The sequence below is a fragment of the Apis dorsata genome, unplaced genomic scaffold (genome assembly GCF_000469605.1).
Source record: "Apis dorsata unplaced genomic scaffold, Apis dorsata 1.3 scaffold_397, whole genome shotgun sequence".
Classification (NCBI taxonomy): domain Eukaryota; kingdom Metazoa; phylum Arthropoda; class Insecta; order Hymenoptera; family Apidae; genus Apis; species Apis dorsata.
Genome location: NW_006263656.1, coordinates 915020 through 924915, shown reverse-complemented (window position 1 = coordinate 924915; position 9896 = coordinate 915020).

Genomic DNA, 9896 nt, shown 5'->3' with positions numbered 1-9896 from the left:
AAAAAAAAAAAAAAAAAAAAAAAATAGAAAAAAAGAGGATAAAGGGGATGAAGATAAGAGCGTGTATGAAGGAAGAAAAAGTTCGTTTCTAATAATTTTGAAGCGAAAAATGCTTGGGATTGAACGAAACAATTTCACAGTATAATGTGTAGGCGAGAAAAAAAATGGATGGCACTTGTGCATACTGAAAAGTGGCATCATTTCGTATGCACTGGTAATTGCAAGCTGTAAAAAAGAATGGTTGTAAAACCGTTATGGATCAAAGGTGAACGGTTTAATATCTGTCACAACTGCCGTGAATTTTCAGTAAAAGAATGGTAACGTATGTTAATAAATTCGATAATAACATTTTAATGTTACCCTTTTTTATCAAAATGCGTTGAACGATGAAAATCGTTTTTACAAATTCTATATATAGTTATTATATCGTATTTATAATTCTATTATTTTATATGTACACTATTTGAAGAAAAAAAAATTAATTAAAAATAGGTTACATATATATGAAGGAATGTAGAGGTTGAATTGTTACATTTTTTTGCTGAGAAGGAAAATTAATTAAAATTTTTTCAATATAGCATATGTATACGTATGTATTACAATTTAATATTATTACTATATAATTCATCATTACATATGCTTATTTTTTTTTTTTTGATGTAATTATATATTTTTTGTAATATAATTTTTCTTCATCAATATATGTTCATTCAATATATAAGAAATCATGATTTAAATCATCTCTTAATTGAAAATTTAATTTGATTTTTTGAAAAAAGTAATCCATCTCTTTTTGAAATTTTAATTAAAATCTTATTTTAAAATTTGTAAAATTTTAAAATAATATTCTTATATAAAATGGTGAAAGATTTTATTGTTAAAAGTAATTTAGAATCGTTCTTCTTAAATTCTCACACATTACTATTATTTAGAAGTACATTTTGAAACTGTTACGCCAATTATTTCCTAATTTTCTTCTTGGAGGTGAGAGCTAGTACGTAATGATGAATTTAACCATGAATGTCGAATGAAAATGAGTTTTCATTTAAGTTAACTGAGATAATAAACGAAAGACGTAGAAGATTACTTATGTAACGTCTAATTCTCGTATTTGCATGTATGGAATGTGATTAGTCATTTACATGTTTTATAATTCGATGATGTAGTTCTAATTCATAATTATAATAAGGATTTTCTATGACAAGGTAAATAGAATTTTTTTATTCTTAATATATAAGTTATCAAAATTTTGCAAATTATAAATTAATAATTTTAGGAATTAAAATTATATAAATTTCGAGATATTGATTTTTTAATTATACATAATAATCAATGGTCAATATATATTTAATACACGTAAATTATTTACGATAAATTTTTTTATCTCCAATATAGTTATTTATCAGTTGACAATAGAATAAAATTCAGTGAATGATACTGGTTTATGATATTTAAACTTTTTACGATATTCAATAACTGGATTTTTATCGAAACGCAAACAGAAAACGTATTGCAAAAATTTGACAAGAAACAAGAAATATTGTATTATATTTTTCCATTTCATTTTTTCGTTCTATTTTTTGTGTTATCGCATTTCCAATTCGTTTTATACAATATCCTTGGGATAACAAAAATTTTTATTCGTTGCAAATTTTTTTTTTTCAATTTCGCCAATATAAAATAATAAATACTTTATTTTTTTTTTACCATTTTTTTTTTTTTATTTGCACAAAGTAAAACTCAATCATCCAGAGACAATGTGAAATTAGAGAAGCATTTTTCAAAGGAAAAAGCTTGTTTTTTTCAGAAAACGTATAAAGTCAATAGAATATTTTGAAAGAAAATTATTTATAAATCGCGAAGAAAGTTTTCATTTGTACTAGAAGTTTTCCAGTGTACAAGGAGAAACAATTTCACTCTGTTTCTGACGATAAATTATTTTTTTTCGAAAATATTTTTTACTCACCGTTATATACCGTTATATAATTTAATTACACAAAATGAGCATATTTTAAATTCATATTTATATCACTGGCAAACTTTACCTATTAATGCTACTTTCTTTAAATTCATATGAAGTTTTATATTCATGGCATAGAATAATATACATATATATTTTTTTTAATAAAATACACACGATATCATGTTATTATTATATTACAAACCGAAACAATTAAATCTTGGTTTTTGAAAGAAACCATATCCTATTCCATACTATAATGACAATTATTGTAATATTTATAAATTATATATGATAAAATGAACTTTTCTTCGTTGAAATTCTTCTTTCACATTTAAAAAAATAAAAGAAGAAATTGAAAGAGAAAGATCATTAAATTTTAAAATGAAGAAAATCATTTTCTTTTTTTAAATTCTCTGATTCTCTGATACGCTCTTCAAAAAATAATCTTTCACGTCAAAGAGGGTCGACCACAAAAACGTAATCCAGGCGACAATAACGAGAACCACGAAACTTCCACTTCAAGTTAGAAGTAAAATCTTGGTGAATCTGTGAGGTTAGGGCATTCTCTCGCGTTTCCACGCGAGATATGAAGCAGGTGGGTCTCGTTTCATCGAATGATACCTACCTTGTGGTAAAAGCTAGGTATTATATCTAGTCGCGGCCGACTATAACCTTTCATTGCACCGCTCGCCTCTTAAGCGTTTTACTCCCTTTTTTACAATCCACGTTTCTTCATCTCTTGCGAAATGGGCAACTCATATACTTCTGCCCGTTCGACAATCGTATTCCCCCGCTTCAAGGAAAAACGCAACCTGTTCTTTACCTTTTCGATCCGGTTTTTTACCGATCGAACCGGATAAAAGATTAGGATTTAACGATTTATCGATCGTTGGAAAAGAAGATTCGATCACGTGATTTTTACTCTATTTATTTAATGGAATGGCGCGAATTTTTCTTATTGAAATTGTTCTCTTCTTCTTCTAATGTGAAAAAAATTTGGATAAAATATGAAATTTTTAGTTAATAATATTGATAATATTATTTTATTGGAAATATCGATAATAATTAGATGTTAGTTTATTTGATTAATTTAAATTTACAGAACTGTTCTAGTTTTTTATATAAATTTTACGTTGAATTGAAATAAAGATTTGTTTTATTATATTTTAATATAATATATACTTACTTTGCTGGATATTTTTAGGTTTTTTTGCTAGATCCTTGTACAAATTTACAAAATATTTGCAATATGTTTATATTTTAAATATAAATGTAAAATGTAAAATTTTGCAATGTAATAATAATATTTTCGATAATATTTTACAATGATATTTTAAATTTTGCTTCCATATTTTTCAAATCAATAATACTGTTAATAATGCATGAGTAGAATGTTTATGCATTTATGAAAAATATATAAAAAAACCTACAAAAAATATAATATACAATTATAATAGAAAATATGTAAAATTAAATAAAACTAGAACAAAATATTTATTATATGATGTTTAAAGCATTAGATAAATTCGTAATTTGTGACGAAAATATGAATTTGCAAACATCCTAGCCAAAAATTGGATATTTTTCCAATAATCTTGATTGCAACGTTTGCGAAACTTCAGAATTTTTGCTTCAAAAATGACATGGCTCGCATCCAAAAATCTTATACGAAGTTTCTTGTAAGCTGTTTGGAAATAATCGATGAATCAACTTTGAAATTTAAATCTAGGAACTTGTGACGAAAGAATCTTCAAGTATACTCTCTCAAGTATACTCTCTAATGATATCCTATTTGTAACTTTGTTGAAGCATTATAATTTCTTTTGCATCGTTTATCGTTAGAAAAAATAAATTTTAAATTCTTACAAAATACATAAAACTTCTTAACATTATTTCAAACAAACACATAGAACTTCAAATAATCTTTTCTATAATATATCTTGTACAAGAAATTTTAAATAAAATATTTTAATTAGATAGAAATAAAATATTCAAATTATTTTTTTTAAATAAAGAGAAGAAACGTAGAAACATTTTTGAGGCGATTATTTTGGTTTTAAACAATGTAAATGACTTACCTTATTCCCTATCAGATATCTGGCTCAAGTTCAAGTTACTCAGGAAGGCGTAATTCATGTTATGCCTGAATATGGGATCCAGGAAGACGTGTCACGCGAGGATGGCCTTGAAATTTCAATCGAATTTCAATATCCAGAAGAAATATCACGGAAGAAAGGTAAATCGCATAACTATGTGAAACGATTATTTCAGGATCATTGCATCATACGAGTCACGACATCTGGATTATTCTTTCCATTTTGTGCTGATCAAAGTCGTCAAAGAGTAATATTACAAGGTAATAACTCACGTTTCGTTCGTTGATTTTTCAAGATGAATGAGACGTGATTGTGCATATAATATATATATAAAATTAACAATTTTTATGAAATTTATAATACCTTCAAACTACTATTTGAAAATGACTAAGAATTTATGTATTTTTAAAATAAATTATAACAATTTGAATTCTTCGATTTAAAAGTGATTAAAAGCATTTATTTATTAACGTGATTAATTCTCAGATGAATCTTCATTCAATTTTTTACGAAAAAAACTGAACCTTAATTAATTAATCGATCCAACGAAATCTGTGCATTTTTACACTTTGTTGACGTGTTATATGCGCGTGAATCATTTGCTTTAATGAATGAAGATAGGTTAAACTGGTATAGGCAGATGTCCATAGATCATTCGTAATTGTGCAATCAAATCACAGTATATCATAGCTGTGCTTATGCAGCGTCGATGAACAGACACCTTCATTCAACTAGAAATTATTAATTACGCGGTGGCGATAATTACTCAAACTTTCTCAAAATTACTTTCCAAAATTCCTGAATTATACAATTTCTTTCATCTCTTCCTAGAACTCGTAATCGATAATTTTTGCAGAACGATTCGATAAGATTTTTCAATGGATACGATTAAAATTAAAAAAAATATATATAAAAAATAATAAAAAATTATAAATCGAATAGTGATAAAGTGATAGCGTTAAATTTGTAAAAACCTTTCTTTTCTTTTCACATAACACAAGTCCTACACGTTGAAATAACAGGGAGAGTACGTACTACGTATTTTCTTAATCATTGGAAAGAATTTTGGGAACAGAAACAATTGAGAGAACGGTGTTAACAAAGGAAAGTGTTAACACAGAAGAGGGTGATAAAGAGTTAAATCAACAACGACGAGACTGTTTTACGGAACAGGACGGCGTATGGATGATGGAATGCTCTTGTGACCCCTATACTTCCTCCGTTGGATAAATTCGAACACGAAGTGTTGTTAGTGTTGGCAAATAAGAAATGAAATGGCGCGTCCTCCCTGAAAGGATAATTAAATAAATGAAATGCAATTGTTTGCCAGTCGACGTTTCGAACAAACATATTTCGAGTGCTATTAATCTGCATTGCGTTGCTTCGATGATATTAAAGAATAATATTTACTGTTATCCCATTAAATTTATCACTGTCGTAAAATGGCGCGTGAAAAGGTTATGTTTGATTCTTGGATTTAGTTCAAAGTCACACAGTTTGATTAATTAAGTATACATATATATATCTTGGTATACATATATATATAAAGAGAGAGAGAGAGAGAGAAAGAGAGAAAGAGAAATAAAATGATAAAACAAATTAAAAATATTTGTACATGATCGTGTTTATTATGGCATTCAAAGTGATGGCTTTAAAATTTATTTTTTGAAAAATTATATTATACTTATAAAAATTTATAAACTTTATTCTTAATTTTTGAAAGAAAAATTTTTACAATCATCATTCATAGATTCAATTCAATTTTGATGTTTACTAATCTATGTAAATAGAAATAATTTATTTTGATTTAAATGATTAACTTTTTGATAAAAAAAAATTGAAGTACAACGAATAATAATTAAAATAAATATTTTTATTTACCTTTTTTAATCATTTGATTAATTACTCAATTGGAGGAAGAGTATTATTTCAAAATCAATATATATCAATCAATCGATGTTTTCTTCTTACATTAGTCATGTGTATCGGAATCAGTTGAGTAGTTATTATTCCTGAAACATGAAAACGAACACGAGTCAATATTAATATTTGGAAAATTGTTCACCGTATAATATAACAATTACCATTGACCAAATATCATTAATATCTGGTTTCGTTGATAACAAATCCCATGAGGATGCATCAATCGCCGTGAATCGATGTGTTGACAATATCGTAGAAATTCATGTTGTGATAAAATTACGGTTATCGATAGGCGGATACACTGTTCGTTGCGGTATTTATACCGTCGAGTGGTTTATATCCTATATGCAGTTATTTTATGCAATAAACGATATCTAAAAAAAAAAATCTGCTTTAAAAATGCTAAATTTAATTTAAATTTAATTTTAAGACTGTTTAATGATCGATACGTAAAATAATTATTACGATAAATTATTTATTTATTTATCAACTTTAAATGTTTCTTTGTTAATCTTATGAATCAACAAAATAATTTGTTTATTCAAAAATTTCAACTATTAATAAGAAAAAATAAAATAATATATCTAATCGTGTGACTGTTATCGACATTACGAATTCTAGTTATCCCTAGATTTTACTCTAGATTTAACGAAGTTACTCGAGCTTGATTGGATTAAGGCAATATCAGGATAATGAATGAAGTTAAAGTAATGTGATGTAATACAAAGATAATTTTAAATAGCAACAAAGACAATGAAAGATACAAATATTTATGAGCCATGTAATTATTAAAAAACATGTAAAACAATTATTAATTTATAAAATCGAGAGTATAATCGTATTATTTAGTAACATTTCTGATGCAAACGTGTTGATATTATTGTTACGTGTCATGCTTTCCAGTAAACGGATTATTTAGTATCAAGAGGATACTAATGTATTACTAATGTACAATGTTATTTTCTGCACCTGTATTATTCCTCTGAGAAACGTAAATGTATTTGATGAATGATACGTTTGCGTAAGAAACATTTGTGTAATAAATATAATGACGAGAAATGAAAGAAAAAAACAATTTTCAAAATTATCAATATTTCTAAATTGAAACAAGATTATAATTAATTTATTAATTCTTAATTTGTTATAGATAAAAAAAATATCATTTTTAATTGTGTAACATGTGGGAGAGATTCAAATGAGATTCGTCACTTGGATTTTATAAAAATTATGAATTAAAATTTAAGGTTTAAAATTTTTTATAAATAAATGAAATACAAAATAAAATATTTAAAATTTCAAAAAAAGAATTAAAAAAAGAGATTGAATTAGGTTGAATTGCAAATTTTTTAAAATTTATATCGAAAATTTAAAATATTTAAACTTTTACTTGGAATAATCTTTGAACTTTTAAAAATATGAACTTTAAAAAATTTTAACTTCCAAATGATTTTAAATTTCAAATATTCAACGTTTGCAGACGTTTTAAAAGATCTAGTTGAAGTATTTACTATTTAAACTTTAAAAAAAAAATGAAATATGAAATGGAAACTTTAAATGTTTTAAAACTGAATTTTTTTAAATTTTGAAGGAATTACAAGTTTTAACAATTCTGGTAATTAATTTTTATACACAAATGATTCTATCCTAAATTCTATCAATAGAATTTTTCATTCTATCAAATATAATTCATGTAAATTTTGTTCGAAGAATTAAAATCAGAAATTGCACTTTATTCATAAAGGAATTAACAATAAAAAATTGTTCCACGAAAATTCAATTTAATGTCTAATTATATATATATTCTTTTTAATTTTAATATAGATATAAAATATATTAAATTTTAGTTTCCCAAGAGGCAATCACAAGGTAATTTCTCGAAAACGTACTCACTTGAATTTAATAAATTCATTTTTTCGTTCTTTTAAATTCAGTTATAATAAAATCCATTTATTCCATGTAATGGAAAAATGTTACGTGGAAAATTACCTTTTAACGTTTAAAAAAATTCCTACGTTAATCGAAAGGCGAAGTTCGTAACGTGAAATTTATACATTCAGAACAATTCAAAATTGTTAGTAATAGGAATAATATAAAGTTAAAAACTTCCTATTACGGAAGGCCAATTATCGAATACATGAACTTCGTGAAATTGAATTATTATAAAAAGTTAAAGTGTTATTAATATTGATGTAATTAAACAAGACAAATTTTATATAACATTTTTACATTTGTATTTTATTATAGTATATGATATGATATAATAATTATACTATTATTAAAATAAATATTTTCTTAACATATAAGTTTCCTCGTCAATTAACAAAATATTAATGTTTTCTATGTTTGTAAAAAAATATAATAATTCGAAAAATAATAAAAAAAATAAAAATAATGAATGAACAAAAGAAATACATAAATTGATGAAACATATAAGTATATAATTGTAGTTAATAGTTAGATGGTGCTAGTGTTGCATTCTCGATTGTCAGTATTAATAACAATTTTTATTTTAATAATTCGTGTTTATATTCTCAAAAAATATTGTTGATTTTTCTTATAATTTTAAATTAAGATTTATGAATTTTTAAAATATTTAAAAAAATATCTTAGTTATTAAAGTTTCTTAGTTATTAAAGTTACCTTAGTTATTAAAGTTTCTAGAAAAAACTACATCTTACCAAATGGGTATCGATCGATATGCTTACAATTAATCAAATCAATGTGTTTGGAAAAGGCGTCGAATCGAAAGTTAAGTCGATACTTTTACGATAATCGAAGGAAATTTTTTTCAAATTGGACTATTGTAACGAAAATTATTGATAGATCTAATTTTTCGAATATTCCGAAAGCCTCAAGTTTTCTAGGAATGATCGAAATAGTCAACGATAAATTAAGAATGATCGAAATAGTCAACGATAAATTAGGATCGAGTAATTTACGTCATCTGTAAGCTCCTTTCAAAAGATTTATACGTTTCTAGATTTATACGTCAAACTTGTCACCGATAAAAGAGGCAACCCGTGAAATTTATTTCTGCTCTCGATACATTAACCCTACGTCATGAACTCGATATTTTTTTTAACTTGAAATGTCCATCAATTTCATCATTTTTTTGGAAATTTTTCTATTGTATATATCAATAATTATTTGTATATGATACAGTATAAAGTGTATCATTTTATTCAATCAATCGAGTATATATTATTTAAAAAAGTTTGGAAACAAAAAAATTCTGAAACAATAATATATGCAAATTATACCTATTTCAATCAAATGTATAAATTTTCAATTATTTTTACATTATTTGAGAATTATAGTGAAATCCATCAAAGTAATATTTAACATCCATCAAATGATAAATTAATTTTGATGTTATTAATTAATGAACAATAACTGTTAAATATTTCAAAGTTAGGTGGTAATAAATTAATTTCAATGTAATAATACACTATCTTTCACGTATTTCCAAATGTAGGACATAAAAATAAATAATTAAATTAACATTTATGATTACACTATACATTTTGAGGATTATGTTTAATCATATTATGGAATGAAATTATTAGATACTATATTATGAAATGATTCTTGATAAAATTTATATGATTGTTTATTGTTTATATTATTGTTTAATGATCTGTTTAATTGAATGAAATTTATTATTTACAAAGTATTTTTACAGAATGAGTTGAGAAACAGTTTCATAATTCGATAATTAGAAAGTGTAGAAACATTATTCATCTGGAAACAAAATACGAAGGATACGGATGAAGCGGGAAAAAAATTTTCTCCCAAATGCAAAATGCATATGCAGTGGTTAAAATTAATATTTTTATCATGCTCGTGATGGAATACTGTGATTTTTCTGCAAATGTCCGTGAAAAATATACGATTCTGGTTTCATAAATATACAC